At 40.0% G+C, this 26,993-nt stretch overlaps 1 protein-coding gene across 1 annotated transcript in view; it reads right to left on the bottom strand.

Moving 5' to 3' along the window:
• The window catches only part of sema6ba (sema domain, transmembrane domain (TM), and cytoplasmic domain, (semaphorin) 6Ba), a 147,108-nt gene extending 130,766 nt beyond the window's left edge, over positions 1-16,342 (bottom strand). Inside the window, exon 1 of the mRNA XM_062987555.1 lies at positions 16,176-16,342. The gene's annotated coding sequence lies outside the window, so the exon portion shown is untranslated. The remainder of the gene's footprint in view (positions 1-16,175) is intronic.
• Between the last annotated feature and the right edge of the window lie 10,651 nt (positions 16,343-26,993).

Genomic DNA, 26,993 nt, shown 5'->3' with positions numbered 1-26,993 from the left:
TGGACAGGAGTTAGAATAAGCATTTCGGCCTGTGATGATGCAGCCCCATATGTTGTCACTTCATCACCAGTATTAAAAACATCTGCAATTGGAACAACAGAAGCTCTTCTGTTGGTCCATACCAGATGTCATAGCCTTCACGCCCTCAGCCACCCAAACAACCTTCCCTTCCTTCTCAGACCACTATTGGTGGGTACTCATGACGACCAGCTGTCAGACTCTCATGCCAATTCAGAGATCCTTGAACTTGATCATGAACCTTAATGTATAATTAAAGTCGCTAATTGCAATGTATACACCGATCAGCCATAACATTAGTCTCTACACTCACTGTCCATTTTATCAGCTCCACTTACCATATAGGAGCACTTTGTAGTTATACAATTACTGACTGTAGTCCATCTGTTACTCTGCATACTATACTTGTTTCATACTGTTCTTCAATTGAATGTTCTTTAATTTGGATGGTGGATCATTCTCAGCACTGCAGTGACACTGACATGATGGAGGTGTGTTAGTGTGTGTTGTGCTGGTATGAGTGGATAAAACACAGCAGTGCTGCTGGAGTTTTTAAACACCTCACTGTCACTGCTGGACTGAGAATAGTCCACCAACCAAAAACATCCAGCCAACAGTGCCCGTGGGCAGCGTCCTGTTACCACTGATGAAGGTCTAGAAGATGACCGACTCAAACAGCAGCAATAGATGAGCGATCGTCTCTGACTTTACATCTACAAGGTGGACCAACTAGGTAGGAGTGTCTAATAGAGTGGACAGTGAGTGGACTCCAGCTCAGTGTCTGATCCACTCATACCAGTACAACACACACTAACACACCACCACCATGTCAGTGTCACTGCAGTGCTGAGAATGATCCACCACCTAAATAATACCTGCTCTGTGGTGGTCCTGTGGGAGTCTTGACCATTGAAGAACAGGGTGAAAGCAGGCTAAAAACAGTATGTAGAGAAACAGATGGACTACAGTCAGTAATTGTAGAACTACAAAGTGCTTCTATATGGTAAGTGGAGCTGATAAAATGCACAGTGAGTGTAGAAACAAGGAGGTGGTTTTAATGTTATGGCTGATCAGTGTATAGTCACAATTATAAGTCGCTTTGGATAAAAAAGTCTGCTAAATGTATGAATTGAGATACAGCCGACTAACTCACCGGATATAGCAGCGTCTTATATAGTAGCCAGATATAGCAGTTTAGTTTATTATACCTGAATATTTTATTTTAAATTTTTGCATTTTATATTATTTTAACCACACTTTTAATTAAATGCTGTGTAGATAATAAATAAGATGTGATACTACCGGGAATAAAACTAATTTCAAGAGGAAAAAGTTAGGTGGTGATAAAGGATGTGTGAAGGATGTAAAAGGTTTGTGAGAGGGTGTGGAAGTTGGGGTGCAAAGGAAAAAATAAATAAAACGTTGGTTGGAGATAAGATGTGTTAAATGAAGGCGTGTTAATGTAAGTCAGGGAGAGAGAAAATAAAGAGAAACATGGAAGCCTCCCAGCCTCCAGACTCGACTGCTCTGAATTGCTCCTGGGTGTACATGACTGACTGAAACAGTTTGTTGGGGTGTATCTGGGGTGTATTTCCACCCTGCTTCCAAAGTTTTGGGGCAGACTGGACCTACCAACATTGATCAGGATGAAGCAGTTATATAATAATGGGATTATATCTCAGCTTCAGCTCATGGACAGTGTATTTGGTATTCTTCAAGTCTTACTTGGAGGACCCTGACCCACTGTGACAATGACCAGAATAAAGTTAAAGTTAAAATTAAAAAATAAATGTAGAAACCTGCTTTTGTATTGTTATATTTGTATACATTGTCATGTTGTGTTGTATAACCTAATTATTTTTCAGCTTCAGCTCATGGACAGATGACCTCACACAATTTATTTATTTTATTTTTTTATGCTGGTATTTTTGTACCAGAATAAAGTTATTCAGAAATATGTAGAAAATATAGGATTATATAATATACATTTAAAAAAATTATATAAAATATTATACACAATATATAGCAAAATAATCATTAATAATAATAATCAAAAGGAAAATACATATGGAAACATAATATTGTATTTTAAAATCTGTAAATACTACTACTGTAATATTACCCAATTATTTCTCAGTGTCAGCTCATGGACAGATGATTTTACATTTTAAAATTTATTTTTATTCTTTTTTATGCTGGTATTTTTATACCAGAATATAGTTATTCAGAAATATGTAGAAAATATAGGATTATATCATATAAATAAAAAAAATTATGTTAAATATTATATCAAATATAATAAAAAAATATATATAGCAAAATAATAATAATAATAAAGAAAATAAATATGGAAACATGATTTTGTATTGTTATATTTGTATATACATTGTCCTGTCCTATTGTATAACCTAATTATTTTTCAGCTTCAGCTCATGGACAGATGACCTCACACTTTTTAATTTATGTTTATTTTTATGTAGAAAATATAGGATTATATAATATAAATAAAAAAACACTATACAAAATATTATATAAAATATAATACAAAATATATAGCAAAATAATAATAATAAGGAAAGTAAATATGGAAACATGATTTTGTATTGTTATATTTGTATATACATTGCTATTTATTTTTTATTGTATTTTATATAATGATTTTATATAATGATTTTTCCATATTTACTTTTATTATTATTATTATTATTATTATGCTATATATTTTGCTATATATTTTATATATTATTTTAAATTTATATTATATAACCCTATATTTTCTACGTATTTCTGAATAACTTTATTATGGTATAAAAAATACCAGTATAAAAAAAGAATAAAAATTAATTTAAAAAATGTAAGATCATCTGTCTATGAGCTGAAGCTGAGAAATAATCGGGTTATAGAACAGGACAGGACAATATATATACAAATAAAAAAATACAATACCATATTTATTTTCCTTATTATTATTATTTTGCTATATATTTTTATTATTATTTATTATTATTATTATTATATTTTGTTTTACATAAAGATGAATTTAATTCATTATTTGTGCTTCTAAATACATGTACAACTGTGTATCCAATAATCAGCCATGAAAAAAATCTTTTTTGCCTCATACACGGTGTTTTCGAGCGCCGCTAAACCACCACATCTCTGACCAGGTGGTTAAATTAATGAAAAATGAAATGAATGTTGCACGAAACCTCTGAAACGCTTCACTGATAATCAAGTGAATTTCTCTCTCTCTCTCTCTCTCTCTCTGTAGGCGATAGTTGAAACAGAATCACACATATCAGAAACGTCTTAATGCTTTTCTCACTCACGCTTTCATGCTGCAACACTTCAAATCCTGAAGACTTCTGAGGCACCTGATGAGGCAGCGACTGAACCGAGAACCCAGAGATGTGCGCTTTCAAAAGACTATTCAGCTTCCTCTCATTAATCAACTTATGGCCCAGAGACCGACGTCGGAATCAAAGGTGGTCAAAGCCCACTCTTTTTTTTAAACTTCTTCCCTACAGCGTAAGTGTCTGGCGCCTCTGAGAGCGAGACGGCGGGTGGTTGGGTCTGTCCGAGCCAAGGCCTCGTGCTCCAGCTCTCCGAGGATAAAGAGCGGCTTTATGGAGGGCTGTTTCTTTTTCTAAAGCGGCCACAATGGCACGGTGGGGTTCTGGATGCTCTCACCACCCCTGTCATAACACTGAGAACGTATGGGTGATGTATGTGTGAGTACTAAATACAGAGTAAACAAGGTTTGGTTGGTTTAACAGAACTTTATATAACAGAATAGGAACTTAAACAGGAACAACACATTTTATTCTAGTTTACCATTTTCAGAGTCGTGGTGCTACCTGGAAACACTGGGCACAAAACAAAGGGGGCGCTTTTCTATTGTGGACACAAAGAGAGCATCGAAAATTAAAAGCAGACATTGACTTGAGGCAAGTATAAAACCCAGACTCAACCCAGACAAAATTATGTTGATACGCAGTCCTCATTTAACCCCCCCCCCCCCCGTCCAACATAACACATAATAAAATATCTTTCCAACATCAATATCAACCTTGTGAAAATGAATTTGCTTCATAACTAAACCGTCTGCACCATCATTTATAGTCTTTATAGGCATTCACATCACTGAGGAGAAATTTAAGCCCCTGAATAACTTGTATTTAGACAGACAGACAGACAGACAGACAGATACTTTATTATAATTTAAATAACTTGTATTTAGACAGAAAGACAGATAGATGGATAGACAGACAGACAGACATAGATAGACAGATAGACAGATAGATAGACAGACAGACAAATGGCCAATGATAAATAGAGAGACAGACAGATGCTTTAATTATTATCATTTAAAACACTTGTATATAGACAGACAGTCAGACAGATGGACAGCTGAATAGACAGACAGACAGCTGGACAGATAGACCGACAGGTAGGTAGATAGATAGATAGATAGATAGATAGATAGATAGATAGATAGATAGATAGATAGATAGATAGATAGATAGATAGATAGATATTACAACTAAGCTTCAACTCATGGACAGTTGACCTTGCATCTTTCTCAAGTATTTGTTTTTTATCAAATACACTATATGAGCAAAAGTATGTAGACACCTGACCATGGGCTAGTAGGACATTCTATTCCAAAACCATGGGCATTGTTAAGAATGTGACCCCTTCTATAAATGTGTTCATTGAATCACTGATGGTACCATTGGCACTAATGTGTTACAACCAATGTTCCAATTCATCCCAAATATGTTGAACAGGGTTGAAATCAGGGCTCCAAGACTTGTCAAATCGTAGTTTTAAGGACCATGTTTTTTTGTACAGGGGCACAGTCATGCTGGAACAGGTGATGCCATTTCCCAAACTGCATATCGTTTATTTTATATAATTAGGAAGGGTGTCCCCATACTTTGGTGTATTTTGCCTAGTCATTTTTCCTTTTAAAACAGCTAAGCACAGATATAGAACCTTCATACATTAGCATTCTGGGCTACTTCTGAAGTCCAAATTTATAGATCCAAATTATGACGGTTTTTGGTTGCGTATTATCTATCAAATGTAAAGCTGTCAGTTCTCTGGTATTTTCTGACTACTGGGACATCCGCAGTGTCGAGATGGGATGTCTCATCTAACGCTGATGGTATCGCTCGGTTCCGTTCCGCAGCACATCATCATTCCGCCCGGTCGCCGGCAGCCACACAGACTGCGTTTGCGAATCAATAAATGGAAGGTGAACACGAAGCAGGCGGTGATGTTCTCCATTTCGGTTTAACGTTTCAGGATCATGTGTGCCATTCTACAGCGGGGTAATATTTGCTTATGTATGTTCTCGTTATATTCTTTAACAGCAGAATATAAATATATGTCAGGGAAGACTAATTCTACTGCCTGAGCATGAGTTCAGAGCAAGAAAAAATAATGTCCTCAGTATATTTTACAGCCGGGTGTAGGACAGCATACTGATAAAGCTGGCTGCATTCAAAATATTCCGCATGCTTTATCAAAATGCCAGCTGTAATACAATTCTTATCCACGGTATCTGAAAGGAATACGCAGATCTACCCAGTTTAATAACTTGTGTAAGGTGTGGTGAAGTAGGAATATAGACAAGGACAGAATGTAGAGAGAGATAGAGGTAGCAGGTTGTCCAAGGATTAACTGTGATACAATCAAGTCCTGGAGGAGGATGAATTTACCATGTCGTCCTGATTCTGGAATGTAAAAAGCTCTAAAAACATCCACACACAGAGTATAAATTAATACACTATATTGCCAAACTTATTCACTCACCCATCCAAATCAATGAATTCAGGTGTTCCAATCACTTCCATGCTCACAGGTGTATAAAACCAAACACCTAGGCATGCAGACTGCTTCTACAAGCATTAGTGAAAGAATGGGTCGCGCTCAGTGAATTCCAGCGTGGTACCGTGACAGGATGCCACCTGTGCAACAAGTCCAGTCGTAAAAATTTCCTCGCTACTAAATATTCCACAGTCGACTGTCAGTGCTATTATAACAAAGTGGAAGTGATTGGGAATGACAGCAACTCAGCCACAAAGTGGTCGGCCACGTAAAATTACAGAGCGGGGTCAGCGGATGCGCAGAGGTCGCCAACTTTCTGCAGAGTCAATCGCTACAGACCTCCAAACTTCATGTGGCCTTCAGATCAGCTCAAGAACAGTGTGTAGAGAACTTCATGGAATGGGTTTCCATGGCCGAGCAGCTGCATCCAAGCCTTACATCACCAAGCGCAATGCAAAGCGTCGGATGCAGTGGTGTAAAACACGCCGCTACTGGACTCTAGAGCAGTGGAGACGTGTTCTCTGGAGTGGCGAATCACGCTTCTCCGTCTGGCAATCCGATGGATGAGTCTGGGTTTGGCGGTTGCCAGGAGGACGGTACTAGTCTGACTGCATTGTGCCGAGTGTAAAGTTTGGTGGAGGGGGGATTATGGTGTGGGGTTGTTTTTCAGGAGTTGGGCTCGGCCCCTTAGTTCCAGTGAGAGGAACTCTTAATGCTTCAGCATACCAAGAGATTTTGGACAATTTCATGCTCCCAACTTTGTGAGAACAGTTTGGGGATGGCCCCTTCCTGTTCCAACATGACTGCGCACCAGTCCACAAAGCAAGGTCCATCAAGACTGGCCTGCACAGCGTCCTGACCTCAACCCGATAGAACACCTTTGGGGTGAATTAGAGCGGAGACTGCGAGCCAGGCCTTCTCGTCCAACATCAGTGTCCGACCTCACAAATGCGCTTCTGGAAGAATGGTCAAAAATTCCCATAAACACACTCCTAAACCTTGTGGAAAGTCTTCCCAGAAGAGTTGAAGCTGTTATAGCTGCAAAGGGTGGGTCCACATCATATTAAACCCTATGGATTATGAATGGGACGTCACTCAAGTTCATATGCGTGTGAAGGCAGACGAGCGAATACTTTTGGAAATATAGTGTATTATTTTCAAAGCAAATTAGACATGATGATGGCCTTTTTTCTTGTAACGTGTCACAATTTCCTAATCTTAAAGGTCAATATGCTTCCCTGTAGCACGTTCATGACTTCTACATCGTAATTAGTGCTGTTATGAATGAATCATCAATGTTTTACATCATGAAAAGTCTGTTCATCAGAACTACATAGACAGACTGTGAGCTGTTAGGATATTTTAAGAACATTTCTCAATGGGTGATTGCAAGTATTCGAGTTCTGGGAATCTAGAACCAAGACCGAGGTTAAAAACCACTACCGAATGCCTGTGACCCTCAAATCCATAGATGTATAGATGGCACTGCTTCTGATAGCACTGATGACATCACACATAGGCTCAAAAATACATAATTGAACCATGGGTGATTGCAGTGCAAAGAATTCAAGTTCTGGGAGTCCAGAAACAAGACCCAGGCTAAAGAACACTACCGAATGCCTGTGACCCTCAAATCCATAGATGGCATTGCTTCTGATGACACCGATGACATCACACATGGGTCAAAAATACATAAGAGTTCAAGTTTTTGGGAATCCAGAACCAAGACCCAGGTTAAAACACAATTACTCAATGTCTGTGACCCCTCAAATCTATAGATTCATATATGGCAATGCTGCTGATATCACTGATAACATCATACATGGGGCAGAAATATATAAAAGGGTTCAAGACCCAGGTTAAAAACCATTACCGAATGCCTGTGACCCTCAAATCCATAGATTTATAGATGGCACTGCTTCTGATAGCACTGATGGCATCACACATAGGGTCAAAAATACATAATTAAACCATTATCAAAAGGTGATTGCAAGTATTTTAGGTTTTTAACCTTCTACAGTGCAAAGAATTCATGTTTTGGGAGTCCAAACCACTATGTCCTCTACAAACATATTTTAATTGTTCACTTTAACTGTATGTGTGGCAATAAAACTGAGTTTTGGCTCAAATTTCCACCAATAAAAAGCCAACGAGTTCCAACACAGGAAAAACCTCCGCCGTTTATATAAGGACGTTGCATTTACTGTATGGACTGCAGTTCTATACTGTATTGACCTCATAGCAATTAGACTTATGTGCTACAGGGTGGGACTAGACAGCAAGACAATCCGGGAAAAACCTTGTTCCTTCCCCCTCTGTAGAATCGCATTCTGGGAGGGTCAGATTACCTCTATAACATCTGGCAAACATGCTACTGATAGCAGAACTGACATGTGACACCAAAATAATTGATTAATTAAGATCACCATCAGCCAGTGATCTGTTTAGCTTTTGCTGGAGGGTTAAAACATTGATGTGTTTAAAGTTTTAAAGCTGGTTTAATATAATCTGCTGTCCTGGAGGAAATCCACGCAGACATGTAGAGAACATGCAAACTCCATAAAGAAAAGACCCAGACTGATCCACCTGGGAATCGAACCCAGGACCTTCCTGCTGTGATGCGACAGTGCCACCCCATCTTAAAATTTATTTAAGGTTTTATTTAATGTCTGGGTGTATTTAGCTACTAAATATATACATGGATTAATTATTAATTATTATTATTATTATTATTATTATTATTATTATTATTATTATTATTATTATTATTAATGCCTGAGTTAATATTATTATATAAATTATTATGATTATGATTATTAATAACACTCGAGTTAATATTATTAAATAAATTATTGTTATTATTATTATTATTATTAATACATGAGTTAATATTATTATTATTATTATTACTAATACCTGAGTTAATATTATTATAAAATTATTATTATTATTATTATTATTATTATTATTACTAATACCTGAGTTAATATTATTAAATAAATGATTATTATTAAAACATGAGTTAATATTATTAAATAAATTATTATTATTATTAATAATACCTGAGTTAATATTATTTAATACATTATTATTATTAATACATGAGTTAATATTGTTATATAAATTATTAATAACAATAATAATAATTATTACTGTAAATAAATATCAGTTGAAAAAAAAAATATATATATATATATATATATATATCAATATCAGAAATATTAATGAAAATAGAAGCTAATAATAATTATAACCATTGGCACGTTGAATCCAGGGTCTATCCTGGAAACTGGCGAAAATACACCCTGGACAGAGTGCCAGTCTATTAAGGGGCATCACACACTAATTAATTTAAGCTAAATAAGAATAACAGTAATAAAGGGCACGTTTTATGTAAATAGGGGTCATGTAAATGATAAGCACGGGCATCTTACACTACATAAAACAATTCAATACATTTAAATCATTGCTCTATTTGCAATGCCTTATAACAGTTTTATGAAGGATTGTGAACAAGCATGTACGTCATTCTAGGCGCTCAAATATTTGCTTGTTTTCCCCAACAAGAAGCCCTACTGAGGTACCAAACACACTCAATCACACTCACAAACTCACACACTTCCAACTGCCACTCAATAAAACGCTCACATGATCCGTGTAACCCGCCGCAACATCCCACAATCCAGAGGGCCAACCTAAATCCATGTCTCGTAAAAACAACAAGATCCAGAGTCACAATCGAGTGACAGACAACAAACGAGACATCACACATGGTCACCGGAGCCTGGGGGGAAGCCAGGGGGTGGAGGGGGTGTGCCAGAGGAGGAGGGGTGCTGTATTATGCCATCGAGACACCTGCTATTTTTGTGCGGAGGAGGCGGCACCTGCATGAGCGGCCTGTTGTACTGATGCCCGCGTGCAGAACACAGATAACAGCGAGGCCATTCACGAGCGGCGCCTGTGAGACTCTGAGACTCTGAGACTCTGAGCCTGGACTGCTCAGTGTACAGAACCAAACACAGTAGTTTCAGAGGTTAATATATAATTTATATTCCATCTTAATTCATTTATTAATTTAAATAACTGGTTAATCCTGATTGGTGTTGTGTTGTATACTAAACAAGTGGTAAGAATACACCATGGACAGGATGCCAATACAATACAGGGCATCACGCCGCCCTTCCCTTACTCATACACACCTACTGACATTTAAAAGCAGCCAATTCAGCATCTGTACGTTTTGGGAAACTGGAGGGAACTGGATTACCCAGAATCATGGCTTCACTGAAGTATCCTTAACAGGGACACGGTCGTTCTGGTAGCACCCAGGATTACTAGGTAAAGTATGTGGACACCCATACTAATGATTCAGTTCAGGGGTTTAATCCCCTATTCTTCAATGGTCAGGACCCCCACAGGACCACCACAGAGCAGGTATTATTTGGGTGGTGGATCATTCTCAGCACTGCAGTGACAATGACATGGTGGTGGTGTGTTAGTGTGTGTTGTGCTGGTATGAGTGGATCAGACAATGTGTCCACTCTATTAGACACTCCTACCTATTTGGTCCACCTTGTAGATGTAAAGTCAGAGACGATCACTCATCTATTGCTTCTAGACCTTCATCAGTGGTCACAGGACGCTGCCCACGGGGCACCGTTGGCTGGATATATTTTTGGTTGGTGGACTATTCTCAGTCCAGCAGTGACAGCATTGCTGTGTCTTATCCACTCATACCAGCACAACACACACTAACACACCACCACCATGTCAGTGTCACTGCACTGCTGAGAATGATCCACCACCCAAATAATACCTGCTCTGTGGTGGTCCTGTGGGGGTCCTGACCATTGAAGAATAGCATGAACAGGGGCTAACAAAGTATGCAGAGAAACAGATGGGCTACAGTCAGTAATTGTAGAACTACAGTGCTTCTATATGGTAAGTGGAGCTGATAAAATGGATAAAGGCTGTTATGACTGGGAAATTGAAAAAGGTGGCATATTAACGCCCACTGTTTTAAACAGGATCCCAACAAGCTCATGCTCGGGAGTCTGGCTATTCATACCTTTGACCATACAGTGTATGTAAACCTTTGACTTCAACTGTTGTGCTAGTTTTCAGATTGATTCATCTCGACGATGTGTTACGTCTCTTTGAAGTGGAATTTTGCTTGTTAACCTTTAAGCGTTCCGCTTTTCCGCAGCGTGGGCTCTGATCTATTATGAATATCGCTCATCCTACCTGTCAGACCTCCAAACTTCTGCCCTTCATCTCTCCTTAGAGAATGAAGGAGCAATTAAAAATGGTCCGATCACTATTTATAAAACTCAATCTATACGAGTATTTCCATAAAGGTTGAATCAACTGATTCAATAAAAATATGCATTATTGTGCAAAGATGCCTGACATTGATGCTATTGGCAATAACAGTCTGGCATTAACTGAAGCTCAGTGGCATCTGCACCTGACTGATGGCAGCAATAATAATAATAATAATAATAATAATAAGAGGCATTTTTCTCACCTGATTTAAACTAAACTGATGGATTTCCAATAGAGAAAAGGATTTCTCTCAAGACATACAGTACCAGTCAGTTTGGACACACTTTCTCCTGTGGTTTTTCTTGATTTTTTTTTTTTTTTTTTTCAACATTGTAGATTAATAATGAAGACATCCAAACTATGAAGGAACCCATATGGAATTATGTAGTAAACAAAAAAGTGTTAAACAAACCAGAATATGTTTTATATTTTATATTCTTTAAAGTAGCCATATTTTGCTTTGATGACAGCTTTGCACACTTTTTGGTATTTTCTCAATCAGCTTCATGAGGTAGCCACCTGGAATGGTTTTCAATTAACGTTTGTGCCTTGTCTAGAGTTAATTTCTGGAATTTCTTGCTTTTTTAATGTGTTTGAGACCATCAGTTGTGCTGTGCAGAGGTAGAGTTGGTAAAATATAAAACATATTCTGGTTTGTTTTTATCATTTTTTTGTTTACTACATAATTCCATATGTGTTCCTTCATAGTTTGGATGTCTTCAGTATTAACCTACAATGTAGAAAATAAAAATAATTTTTAAAAAAACACTGAGGAGAAGGTGTGTCCAAACTTTTGACTGGTACTGTATTTTATTATATTATTATTGTAATCCCTAGTTTTGTAGGCTGTTTGAGCATTGCTGACTTATAGCTTTATATAAAACCAAACCCTACAAGCAAAGCTACAAGAGAAGGAGAAGCACAACACACAGTACAGATAACAAAGAAAGTGGGTGTGGATAAACAATAAAAACAGCGCAGATTGTTGAGGGGATATTGCTGCTCACGCCTCCTCCGAACCCCTTTTCCACCCATGCACTCTGTACAAGCGCCTCTATCTGGCAATCGGGGTCCTTACACAGCGTTTGAAGACCCCGCCCACATAATCCGGTCATCCTTCCCCACAGGAAAGGCACCCACCTAGATGGCGCCCAGCTGACCGATGGTTTCAAACGCCGAGTTTTAAACCCAGGAGTTCAGAATCTCTGCACTGGTGTGCTAGCGGAATATCCCGCTGCGCCACCTGGGCGCCAGATATGTTCTTTTTAAAATGAATGAATTTTCCTCCTAGTTCTTCTCCCAATATAGTCGTATCTAAATACCCGACCTACCTAAATAATGCCCCTCAGACACGTGTGCAGTATCAACCCCTTCTTTTCACCTGCACAAGGCGGGTTCATATGGGGATCCGGATCACGCATGGAGAGTCACGCACTGATCTCTATTATCCTCCGTATCATTGTGCAAGCGCTATTGATCAGCCAGTAGAGGTCATAATTGGCGCAGTCCTAATGACCCTTCCTTCTCTCAGACAGGCACTGTTGGGCTAGTGTGGTTTACCGCTGCGCCACCCAAGAGCCATGGATACGTTCTTTTAAAAGTACATTAAAATATACTAGCACACCAGAGCTGGGATTTCGAATACATCGTGTCGAATCTCAGCCCTGCCATCCGGCTGGGCTGGGCGGCTACGTGAAGAACGATTGGCTGTTGTTCACAGGGTGATATATAAGTGGTGCAATTACGACCTCTGCGGGATGATCGATGGCGCCTGCGCAGAGTTGAGAAATAATGCTGATCAGGGTGTGCCTCGCCGTGCACAAGGCTGATCCGCATACAAACTCGCGTCGTGCAGGTGAAAAGATGCAGTCGGTACTGCACACGTGTCGGAGGGGGCGTGTGTCAGTTGCAAAGCTCCTCAGTCAGCCGTGGAGGTTATCAGTAGAGGTGAAGCGTAATGCAATCAGGGTAATTTGATGTGACTAGATTAAGGGAGAAAACTGGTGGGGGGGGGATTGGAGAATTAATCTATAGAACTATTCAGTTTATTCCAAAAGTATATTCCAAACTGTTTATATCCAAAACAAACTAAGCATTCTGGGAAAAAATGATGTAATTCAAAATAAGATATACACATGCATAATGCAACTTACGCAACTCAGTGTAAACATTACAATAACAGAAAGCATGAAAGCCCTGTATGGTGCATATGTATGAATGTAGGTGCACACTGAGAGGTAGTACTCATACTGCGGTAAATGTGATTCTTCTGGAAATTGGATTTAAGTAAAAGAGCCTCATGGTGGTGCAGCTGGTAGCGTGGATGCCTCACAACACCTACTGTATGTCCTGTGGACCTGGATTCATACCTCACTCTAAGGAAGGAAACCAGAAACCAGATTATTGATTGCAGTGACACTGACATGGTGGTGGTGTGTTAGTGTGTGTTGTGCTGGTATGAGTGGATCAGACACAGCAGCACTGCTGGAGTTTTTAAACACCGTGTCCACTCACTGTCCACTCTATTAGACACTCCTACCTAGTTGGTCCACCTTGTAGATGTAAAGTCAGTGACGATCGCTCATCTATTGCTGCTGTTTGAGTCGGTCATCTTCTAGACCTTCATCAGTGGTCACAGGACGCTGTCCACGGGTGCTGTTGGCTGGATATTTTTGGTTGGTGGACTATTCTCAGTCCAGCAGTGACAATGAGGTGTTTAAAAACTCCATCAGAATTGCTGTGTCTTATCCACTCATACAAGTATACTGCTGTGTAGTGGTCCTGTGAGAGTCCTGACCATTGAAGAACAGCATGAAAGGGGGCTAACAAAGCATGCGGAGAAACAGATGGACTACAGTCAGTAATTGTAGAACTAGAAAGTGCTTCTGGACAGTGAGTGTAGAAACAAGGAGGTGTTTTTTAATGTTATGGCTGATCAGTCTATACATATGGATGGATGGAGCAAATGTACAGCGTGCATATATATCATGCATCGTGCATCTGGTATAATAATAATAATAATATAATAATAATAATAAAATAATAGAAGCAGTAATGTATCTATTCTTATAAACAAACAAAAATACAAATACATATGAATATAGAAATAAATATATTGTTAAACTTAAAAATATATACAATATATCAGTTATGGGTATATATATATAGACAATAACTGATATGTTGTATATATTAATGAGTAATATTTATATGTATTGATGTAACGTGTTTGAAGTTAATACATATTAGCATTATTTTTTAGTTATTATTTATTGCATTGCATTATGATTCTGCACTTGATGCTCAACGTTGCAGGAAAGTAAGACTAGATGTCTTGAAAGGTCCAGATCCAGGGTCTGACACTCCTCAGCATATCAGCCCCAATATTTAATCTGTATGTAAAGTGAACCTCTTTTTTTACCTTGTGTCAACAGTCAGTGGGCCTGAATATTACATCCAGCATACATAAACCGGGTGAGATATGAGCCATCACACCCACCTACACCCGCTCCACAGCACAGTAATCATCCTTTATGCCTCTCAAGAACATCAGGTTGAATATTACACGGAACATACAGTACGTTGGAGGCCTGGATCCCCTCCAGTCCTCCAATTTTGCACAGTTTTATGATTATTATTATTATTATTTTGTGAAGATTGGTATGTTCTCCTGCCACCCAAACAGGGTTGGGGTGGGTCTGACACCACCCTAAACCTTAAACACAATTCACACCTAGATGCAATTTAGGTTGACCAACCTACCTTCTGCAGCCTACCCACACACACAGTAAAAAATCTATTTGGTGAACATGCCAAACTGCACCGCTTTATCCTATTCAGTGTTGGGATGGGTCCGATTCAATGGGTGAAAGCAAAACACTCCAGACAGGTTGCCAGTTCATCGCAGGGCAAACACACAAAAACACACACACACACACCTTAATGGATTGTTTGTATGATGCTATACAAACCATAGTTGATCAGGCTCGCAGTGGGCCCGGTCCCACCAAAGAAGTGTGAAGATTTGCATGTTCTCCTGCCTTCAAGCATAGTCGTAATGGGTCTGACACCACCCTAACCCTTAAACACATTCTGTCATCAATCCAGATGCAATTTAGGTTGACCAACCTACCTTCTGCAGCCTACCCACACACATAGTAAAAAAAAAACAATTTGGTGAACATACCAAACTGCCCCGCTTTATCCTATTTAGTGTTGGGATGGGTCAGATTCACTGGGCGAAAGCAAAACACTCCAGACAGGTTGCCAGTTCGTCGCAGGGCAAACACACACACACCTTATTGGATTGTTTGTATTATGCTATACAAACCATGGCTGATCAGGCTCGCAGTGGGCCCGGTCCTACCGAAGAAGTGTAAAGATTTGCATGTTCTCCTGCCTTCAAGCATAGTTGTATTGGGTCTGACACCACCCTAACCCTTCACAATTCACACCTACGTTCTGCAGCCTACCCACACACATAGTAAAAAAATCTATTTGGTGAACATGCCAAACTGCACCGCTTTATCCTATTGTGTTGGGATGGGTCCGATTCAATGGGTGAAAGGAAAACACTCCGGACAGGTTGCCAGTTCATCGCAGGGCAAACACACAAAAACACACACACACCTCTTTAGATTGTTTGTATGATGCTATACAAACCATAGCTGATCAGGCTTGCAGTGGGCCTGGTCCCATTATTATTATTATTGTGAAGATTTGCATGTTCTCCTGCCTTTCAAACAGAATTGCGGTGGGTCTGACACCACCCAAACCTTTTAATACAATTAAACACAAATACATATTACACGGAACATACAGTATGTTGGGACTATAACAAGACCACAGCACACAGCACTGCAGGATGGACTGGACTGGACACTGAAGTGCACAAAACGAACCCCTGCACCGTCCAGACAATCACCGCACCGCACAGCACCGCACATTCCCAGCACTCATGTCAAGAGGCTTTTAGATGATAAGAAATGCGCGCTCACCTGCCAACTTGCGCGTCGTAGGTTCGAGCTCCTGCGTCTCAGATGCGGGTGAATGAATACACGCGGGGTTTGGTTCGGTTTGATCAGCCTATAAGATCCGACAGGGACGCATGTTTCCCCGCACCGCTTTGCAGGTGAAGCGTCTGATTGCAGGCGCGAGTCTGATTGCAGGCGCACCGCGCTGCGCTGCGCTGCACGTGCGCTCGGTACGCGAACAGTACAGAGAGATGCGGGGCGGTAGGTGTGGCGCACGCATACACCGCGACCCCCAAACGCAGCACTGTGCAGCCGTTCACACAAATCCGTTCACACGCACCAGGCTGAAATGTATGTGGAAATTCGGTTGCACCTCTTTCCGATGGGAAACAGCAGTCGCAGTCGCCGCGCTCGTTTGCGCACCGGATTCAGTGATCGCGGGCTGATGCGGTGCGGGTTTTGGCTTCCATCCAGAACCAGAACCAGATCCAGATCCAGCACCGCATCTCCCAGTTTCATCCACACAGTCCTCCTCGTTCGGCTCAGTCCCCCAGTCGTGCGTTTGTGTAAACACGAAGCGTTCCAGTAGGTAACCGAGCGGCTGGAACGCGAGCGAGCGCCAATGCGATGCAGGGTTCTCTGTCTTTTGCGCGCGCACGCATTCACACACGCGCGCGCGCACACACACACACACGCGCGCACCTTTTTGGATTGCTAAAGCTATACACACAACAGCTGATCAGGCTCGCAGTGGGTCCGCACAAAATGCACAAAAGAAGTGCATTTTTGCACAGTTTTTATTATTATTATTATTGTGAAGATTTGCATGTTCTCCCCTCCCCAACAGGGTTGCGGTGGGTCTGACACCACCCTAAACCTTAAACACATTCTGGCACACATCCAACACACTTTAGGGTGGCCAACCTACCTTCTGCAACCCACCCACAGACATAGTAAAAAAAAAAAAAAAAAGCTTTATCTTATTTAGTGTTGGGATGGGTCCGATTCACTGGGTGAAAGGAAAACACTCCAGACAGGTCTCTAGTTCATCACGGGGCAAACACACATACACACACCTTATTGGATAGTTGAAGCTATACAAACCATCAGCTGATCAGGCTCGCTGTGGGCCCGGTCCCACCAAAGAAGTGTGAAGATTCGCATGTTCTCCTGCCTTCAAGCATAGTTGTGGTGGGTCTGACACCTAAACCTTAAACACATTCTGTCACCAATCCATCACAATTCACACCTAGAAGCCATTTAGATTGGCCAACCTACCTTCTGCAGCCTACCCACACACATAGTAAAAAATCTATTTGGTGAACATACCAAATTGCACCGCTTTATCCTATTTAGTGTCGTGATGGGTCCGATTTACTGGGCAAAAGGAAAACACTCCAGACAGGTCGCCAGTCCATTACAGGGCAAACACACACACACACAAACACCGGATTATTTTAGTAGTTCCAGTTAACCAGACTGCATGTCTGTGGACTGTGGGAGGAAACCGGAACACCCGGAGGAGACCCACACAGACACGGGGAGAACATGCAAACTCGACACAGAAAGGACCCGGACCGTTCCACCTAGGAATCTGATCCAGGACCTTCTTGCTGTGAGGTGACAGTGCTACCCACCAAGCCACTATGCCGCCCACCCAGGTTACTGTACAATATAATAAATGATTATTATTATTATTACTATTATTAATCTAAAACTATAGCACAGTAATCATGCCGCAGAAATAATCTGAGGTCAGTGTAACCTCTTCAGGTTGGTATTTTGTGAAGCTTTGGCCTACATGATTTATTGCATGGCTAAGCACTCTGTCTTTCTCCATCAAACCCAGACAGACACAGCACGGTGAATTCAGAGTTAATTCAACACAGATCGTTCTGATGGATTCCCAGGTTTCAGGCGGCATAGCGTGAAATTTCCACTTAAAACTGATACACGTTGTTGTAATATATTGCTTGCACATGTTCAAATTCAAAATGGTCACATGGGAACGTTACAACAAATCAGAAAACTATATATATTATATATACTGTATATTAGGGCTGTCATGCGAGTAAATGTTTTAATCGAGATTAATCGCAATAAAGAGCCAAATTAATCGCGATTAATCGCAATTAATCGCAAACTAATAATTAAGCAAAATTTGAACAGTTATGCACATTTTTATTGCAAGAACCATTTCTAGATGCAACACCAGTGGTGTAACTAGGAGCTCATGGGCCCCAGTAAAAAAAAAAAAAAGTTGGACCCCCTCAACAAATTGCATATGCTGATGATAAGCATAAATCATGCTTTCAAAATATTTTAATCTAACATTATGCATCAATAACAAAACACAGATATGATTATTTCATCGATCTATTAAGAAAAGCTTTTAATACTGTGTTGTGCAGAAAAATGACTGGGAAATACTGTTCTAAATTACCATTTAAACACCTATAAATACCTAAAACAATCAAGTTACCAGACATATAGAAGTTATTGACTGTAGCTATAAAAAGTGTTAATACAGTCCATGTACACGCTTAGTCCATATAAATATCAGATACAAATGTGTTTTTAAAAAAACTACAAACAACACGTGTTTATAGCCATGTGATAGAATAACCTGAATAAACTGTAGAGACGAAACATTACGCAGTTTCACTTCTGTCTCAAACAGTACCTGAGGGAAGGAGGCGGAGCTACGCAGTTTTTATGGACAGGTCTTGCAGCCAATGAAAATACTCGTTACAAAGACTGTGTGATTTCATTCATCTTTTCATCAACACCTAAAAATAGTGAAAACCGCTAAAAGTAGTTTTTCATCGGACAGCGACGATAATTTATTACTTTTTTCTGTTTGACTGCGCTGGCGGGTCACAAGTAATGCAGTTTAAAACAGAAGATGCGGGCCGTATAAAACCAGATCCGGTGTCGACAGAACACCCCGGAGTTTATACATACTGCTATAAACAGTCCAGTGTGATCCATTTAACAGCAGTGTTTGTAAAGTTCTGTGTAGAGACACAGATTTACGTGGCACAAACAGTCAAATAAATTTTTTTAATCTTGATTAAATGGGTGATTATGTTTCAGCTGGCAACAAGTTATTTAACCCTAACTGATGCAGTGAGTAGCTTCTCATTTGTTAAACAACCATGTGGAAAGACACATCCTGTGGTGGTGGAAAAGATGTTAATCTGTTTCAGAAGGGTCAAATTATTGGCATGAATCAAGCAGAGAAAACATCTAAGGAGAAGCTGAAACTACTACAATCGGGTTAAGAACTGTCCAACGCATTATTAATAAGTGGAAGGACAGTCAGTGGGGAAACATCATCTTCGAGGAAGGAATGTGGTCGAAAAAAAATCTTGAATGATCGTGATCGGCGATCACTTAAACGTCTGGTGAAATCAAATCGTAGAAAAACTGCAGTAGAACTCAGGGATGTTTAATAGTGACAGTAAGAGCATTTGCACACGCACAATGCGAAGGGAACTCAAGGGATTGGGACTAAACAGCTGTGTAGCCTTAAGGAAACCACTCGTCAGTGAGGCTAACCGGCAAAAACGGCTTCAATTTGTTAGGGAGCATAAAGATTGGACTCTGGAGCAATGGAAGAAGGTCATGTGGTCTGATGAGTCCAGATTTACCCTGTTCCAGAGCGATGGGTGCATCAGGGTAAGAAGAGAGGCGGCTGAAGTGATGCACCCATCATGCCTAGTGCCTACCGTACAAGCCTGTGGGGGCAGCGCTATGATCTGGGGTCGCTGCGGTCGGTCAGGTCTAGGTTCAGCAACGTCATGTGTCCAAAAAATGAGGTCAGCTGAGCTGATACATGAATATACTGAACGACCAGGTTATTCCATCAATGGATTTTTTCTTCCCTGATGGCACGGGCATATTCCAAGACGACAATGCCAAGATTCATCGGGCTCAGATTGTGAGAGAGTGCTTCAGGGAGCATGAGACATCATTTTCACACATGGATTGGCCACCACAGAGTCCAGACCTGAACCCCATTGAGAATCTTTGGGATGTGCTGGAGAACACTTTGTGCAGTGGTCCAAATCTCCCATCATCAATACAAGATCTTGGGGGAAAATTAATGCAACTCTGGACAGAAATAAATGTTGTGACATTGCAGAAGCTTGTGGAAATGATGCCACAGCGAATGCGCGCCGTAATCAAAGCTAAAGGCGGTCCAACCAAATATTAGAGTGTGTGACCTTTTTTTTGGCCAGGCAGTGTATAAACATTCATTCATTCATATTCATATATGCATACACATGCACACAATAATACCTACTTTCACATCATTTAGTCACAAACACTGGGTACAATGCAAAAACACACCAAGAAATCGGCACTAATCTATTGCAGGGCATCACACACTTACACGTTCAGTCACTCAGTTAAACCTAGGGGTGATATAGAAGAGCCAATCTAACTTCTGCATGTTTTCTCTGAGACACACTGGATTCTATGTTGCTCCGTTATCGTGGCACTCACTAGTATAAACAGCAAATGTTAGGGGAAAAGCTGATTTCTCATTGGCCGGAATGGTTATTATGGGACGGTCATGGATTAGCAATGCCAGAATTGATAGGCACTTCTTCGCAGTGCTACTGACCAAGCCCGCCGTCCAACAAATGTAGTCACCAGTATGTAGGAACACTAGTACGTGGGAAAAGCGAGATGGAGGGGGGTCACATGGAGCATAGAATGACTCTACATAAATCACGGTACAGATAAGAAGCAGCCGGCAACAGTGCTTGTGTCTGAGGGGGCGTGTGATAGTCTGCGATCTTGGCCAGAACAGTGGGGGTGTAAGCAGCAGTTGGATCAGAGATCACTCAGATGATGCTGTGTATTAACTACAAACTACTCACTGTGCATTTTATCAGCTCCACTTACCATATAGAAGCACTTTGTAGTTCTACAATTACTGACTGTAGTCCATCTGTTTCTCTGCATGCTGTGTTAGCCCCCTTTTTTGCTGTTCTTTAATGGTCAGGACCCCCACAGGACCACTACAGATCAGGTATTATTAGATGGTGGATGATTCTCAGCACTGCAGGGACCCTGACATGGTGGTGGTGTGTTAGTGTGTGTTGTGCTGGTATGAGTGGATCAGACACAGCAGCGCTGCTGGAGTTTTTAAATACCGTGCCCACTCACTGTCCACTCTATTAGACACTCCTACCTAGTTGGTCCACCTTGTAGATCTAAAGTCAGAGACGATCGCTCATCTATTGCTGCTGTTTGAGTCGGTCATCTTGTAGACCTTCATCGGTGGTCACAGGTCGCTGCACACGGGGCGCTGTTGGCTGGATGTTTTTGGTTGGTGGACTATTCTCAGTCCAGCAGTGACAGTGAGGTGTTTAAAAACTCCAGCAGCGCTGCTGTGTCTGATCCACTCATACCAGCACAACACACACTAACACACCACCACCATGTCAGTGTCACTGCAGTGCCGAGAATGATCCACCACCCAAGTAATACCTGCTCTGTTGTGGTCCTGTGAGGGTCCTGACCATTGAAGAACAGCACGAAAGGGGGTTAACAAAGCATGCAGAGAAACAGATAGACTACAGTCAGTAATTGTAGAACTACAAAGTGCTCCTATATGGTAAGTGGAGCTGATAAAATGGACAGTGAGTGTAGAAATAAACCATCTGTCTGCTCTGTCCAAAATATGAACATATCCTCAAAGGAGTATGTTAGGAGCATGTTACTCACCCCAATAGTTATCGCACATAATGCTTTAAGACCTGTTTATGAAAGATGTGATAATGACATGATGAGACAATGATGTTTAAAGGTGTTAAAGCAGAAAAGTCTATGCCGTCCTCACTGCTGGGAATGAAAGCACACTCCAGGCCGAGCTAAGTACAATAACACGACTAATAAGAAGTGAAAGCTCACAAACCACAATTATAATGGAGTGGTTTTCTTTCCCAGTAGGCATCTTAGCTTTAAATGGAATTTTGTTAGTAACATTTTGCGGTTTTTGCATTTTCACTCATCCTTTAAACACTGGTTTGAAAATCTGGGAGTTTTAATTAACTGTTTTAGCATCGCTGTTTTATACATAGTGGTAAGATGTGAGACTGCGTACATGATTTCAAAAGAAATGTGATTTAAAATTGATTATCAGATTATGTAATGTTTATTCTATACAGTTATAGTCAAATGTTTAGATTAAGTACATTTGTCTTTTTTGTGACTACTTGGAACAGGTGCCCTGTTCCCAGCAATAGAGGGCTAGCGTAATTTACCACTGTGCCACCCAAGTGCCTTGGGTGGCACAGTGGTAAATTACGCTAGCCCTCTATTGCTGGGGGTCAAGGGTCTAATCCCAAGTGGCAGCACTACTATGAAAGGTCGACGGATGGATGGATGGACGGACAGACAGACACCTTATTTTTTGACTCAATCTCAGACGTCCCAAGTTGCAAAAACTCGAATTAGTGAGGTACCCCCGGACCTGGACCTCGACCCCGACCCCCTCTCGCACACACCAAAGGATATGTATGGGTGATAACAGAACTTTTAGGAGCTGCTAACTGAGCTACTAAGCTAACTGTTTGCGTCACAAACACATTAATGTGTACTACATAGTGCACTAGAGGGTGTGAAAGATAATAGATTTATGTTCCCTACATAGTGCACTAGATTGTATATTAGAAAAGAATTTATGTTCCTTACTTAGTGCACTAGATAGTGTACTAGATAATAGACTTATGTTTCTTACATAAAGCTTTAGGTAGTGTATTAGTTAACAGATTTAAATTCCCTACATAGTGCACTAAATTGTATATCAGATAACGGATTTATGTTCCCTACATAGTGCACTAGATAGCATTTTAGATATGAATTTATGTTCCCTACGTAGTGCACTAGATAGTGAATTAGACAATTGGTTTATGTTCCCTACACAGTGCACCAGATTGTATATCAGATCACGGATTAATGTTCCCTACATAGTGCACTAGATAGTGTATTAGATAACGCATTCATGTTCCCTACATAGTGCACTAGACAGTATATTAGACAATTGATTTATGTTCCCTACATAGTGCACTAAATTGTATATCAGATAATTGATTTATGTTCCCTACACAGTGCACTAGATTGTATATCAGCTAACGGATTTAATATGCGTGCACGCGTGTGTGTGTGTGTCGCTCTTGGCCGCTCGTTCTAGATTCCGGGAAATTTTTTCTGACTTGCGGGCATCAGGGAGCCGCTATGTATATGCGGGAGACTCCCGGAACTTCCGGGAGACTAGGGATGTCTGCAATCTTCATTATTTTATCCAGGCTTGGGACCAGCACTGTGAGCACACTGACAAGAGCACCTCCCAATGGCTAGGCTGTTCTAACACCTGAGATCCAGGTTAGAATCTCAAAGGTGCTATAAGCAGGGCAGGCTAGCAAGTTCTATAACACCATTTATGTTTTTGGCATGGTCCTCTAATTTTTTGTAAATAATTATGACTGATTATAGCTGCTGACTACTTTGTGCCCATATAAAGAAGGCCGGTTTGAAAGAAAGAAGAACCTGCTTGCAAATCACTAAAGTTTGTGGTGATTACATGAACAAAGAAAAAGCAGGATCAGCCTTGTGTGTTCTGTCCCCATTCTTAACACTAGGCATAAATTCTATAAACGTATTATGCTGGGTGACAGGAAACAATATAAAATAATTGTATGATTTGAAAGTCATTGTCTGTTGGGCTGGTTTAATTTAAGCTTGAGCTGGTTTTTGGCTGCAGTGTTTCTTTCTCCTCTACAACAGCACTGAGAAACAGTGACTCGGCTGTTTCACCCAAGGCTATCCTAAATGTATTGTAAAATGCACAGTATTTTTAAATAGGTAAATGTTTTACTCATTTATATTAAATGTTACTAAATAGATGTAATTTAGAGTATTTAGTATTTAGACTATTTCATTCAACTCTGAATTTGTGCTGCGTTTTATCTATTTTATAAGTCTCTGCAGAATTATGGATTGAACTAAATGACAGATTTATAGTGCCATCTAGTGGTAAACCTGAGTAGTGGTGGAGATGGGCATTACTAGCTCTACTGTACATACAGAAACACTTTGACTTACGTCGTTAATTCGTTTCACAACTTAAGACTCACGACTTAAGTCGAATAAATCCTTCAAAAACGACCTAAACACGCTTTAAAAGAGTTTAAAAACGACCTGAACACTCCACATATAAACCCCATAAGCAAATACATAACGTGGCTAATACGTTATAAGTAACGTCGTTCGATAATAAAATATTTGTAACAAATGTATGCATTTTTAAAGATGCTAATTTAAAGAAAAAAACAACATATTTACTCGTAACTGATGGGTGGCGTCGACAAATATTAATTTATTAATATTAATCAATGCAAACGAGACGCTGCGAAAAACCCTAAGCAACACAAGATTAAATGAACAGTGATGAAACAGCGCCGCCCTGCGGTAGAACGCTGGAACTGTGTGTACCGTAATGTAAATAAGGCAATATAAATAAATTTAATAATAAATAAAATTAAATATATAAATAATAATACAATTAAATAAATAATACATTTTATACACTATATTATTTAATATTATATTATATATTATTTAATATATTTTATTTAATTACTATATTATTATTACTACTATATTATTTAATATATTTAAAATTTTATTTTGTGTGATTTTGCTATTTTTTATTGCATATGTGATTTTTTTAGTTTGTATAGGCTTTTAATAGATAGATATTTTAATGATACCAAAGGAAATAAAATAATATTTAATATTTAATAAAGATATTAATTAATATATAATATATTAAATATAATTTAAAATTGAAATCTATTGAATATATATTAAATCATATTTAGTAAATCATATTTTTTCCTGACTGACAAAAAGTCGCATAAACAAACCCATACAATTTACAATTTAACCTAATATTGAAGAAATTTGGAACAATTCAAGCTGTCATCAAGTTTACAGCACATACATTATACAGTATATGATATGATGTTTTTTACCTCTTTATTTTGAGGGGGGTCCAAGTAATAATTAGGAGGGTCACCCCTCATAATTCGTACCATGCATTTACTACCAGATGGACAAGTCGATTACGTTCACATTATTAGCATTTAGCTGATAGTTTTATCCAAAGCGACTTACAGTACTGTAGACTAAGCAATTGAGGGTTAAGGGACTTAACAAGGCCCAACAGTGGCAATCTGACAGTGGTGGGGCTTGAACCAGTAACCTTTTGATTACTAGTCATGTACCTTAACCGCTAGGATCTCAGCATTATAACCAGTGTGAGATTTACAGCACAGTCTAAATGCCTACTTCTATGCTTGGCTTACCATTGATTTGTTCATCTGTCTGACCAAGTTGATTCATTTGATCACCCAGTCCCTTAGGATTGGCCGTGAATGATACTGGTATGATGTATTTTTTTTTTATATAAATACTGTACTAGCGAATGTCTTGTAAGTTAATTGTGATATGATTTACATGGCTGCAGACTGAGGGAAAAAGATATAGACAGACACACAGGAACATAAGTTGCAGCCCATAATGGAAGCGGTGATGCGGAAAACCAATTGAAAGCTACATTCATGACAGAAAACTGGCCGTCATTATTTGCAGTCTAAGCTCTGCAAGACGTGTTACGGTTATAAATAAAACCACACAGTTTTCGATCAAGAAAGTGTTGTTATATTCACAGTAACTTCAGTCCTATTGAATGCTGCCAAACTACTTGTTTTGTGAAAAAGCTGTATTCCTTAAAATCAATACAAAACAAAACACCGGGCCCGGCACAATCTACAAACCCCATTTCTAGAGAAGTCGGGACACGTGTAGAACACATTCAAAACAAGAATATGCGAGTTGTTCGTTCTTTTCCCAGATGTAGGCAATCTTGTTTGTATGTAAGATAGCCCCCCTGGTGATTCGAACCCTAGATTACAGAGCTAGTGGTATAGTGCAAATCACCACTGCACCACAAGTACCTCAGACTTTCTTAAATTGACAAAAGTAAAAAGTCCGATCCAACAGACGAGCTCCTGTAGCTCAAATTGCTGAAGACGTTAATGCTGGTTCTGATATAAAGGTGTCAGAATATGACCCCTGCCGAAAGCACCAACTGAGGGCACGTGAGTATCAAAACTGGACCACGGAGCAATGGAAGAAGGTGGCCTGGTCTGATGAATCACGTTTCCTTTTACATCACGTGGATGGCCGTGTGTATGTGCAGTGCTTACCTGGGGAACACATGGCACCGGGATGCACTATGGGAGGAAGGCAAGCCGGCTGAGGCAGTGTGATGCTTTGGGCAATGTTCTGCTGGGAAACCTTGGTCCTGCCATCCATGTGGATGTTATTTAGACACGTAGCACCGACCTAAGCATTGTTGTAGACATGGAAACGGTATTCCCTGGATAATGCGCCCTACCGCAGAGCAAAAATGCTTCAGGGATGGTTGGAGGGACACAACGACGAGTTCGGCCTCCAAATCCCCCAGATCTTATTACAATCGAGGATCTGTGGGACGTGCTGGACAAACAAGTCCGATCCATGGAGACCCCACCTCACAACTTAAGAGGAGTTAAAGGATCTGCTGGTAACATCTTGGTGCCAGATACCCCAGCACACCTTCAGGGGTCTAGTGGAGTACATGCCTCGACGGGTCAACGCTGTTCTGGCAGCAAAAGGGGGACAAACACAACCAAATAACTTCCAATAACTAACAGGTTTCTGCCATTCTGGTTTCTCTGACAGCGCTGGTGAAAACAAATTGAACATATTTAAATAATA

This window comes from Trichomycterus rosablanca, chromosome 25, assembly GCF_030014385.1.
Source record: "Trichomycterus rosablanca isolate fTriRos1 chromosome 25, fTriRos1.hap1, whole genome shotgun sequence".
NCBI classification, from domain to species: domain Eukaryota; kingdom Metazoa; phylum Chordata; class Actinopteri; order Siluriformes; family Trichomycteridae; genus Trichomycterus; species Trichomycterus rosablanca.
Note: the sequence above shows the minus strand (reverse complement) of the source record. Positions and strands in the feature narration are given on the sequence as shown.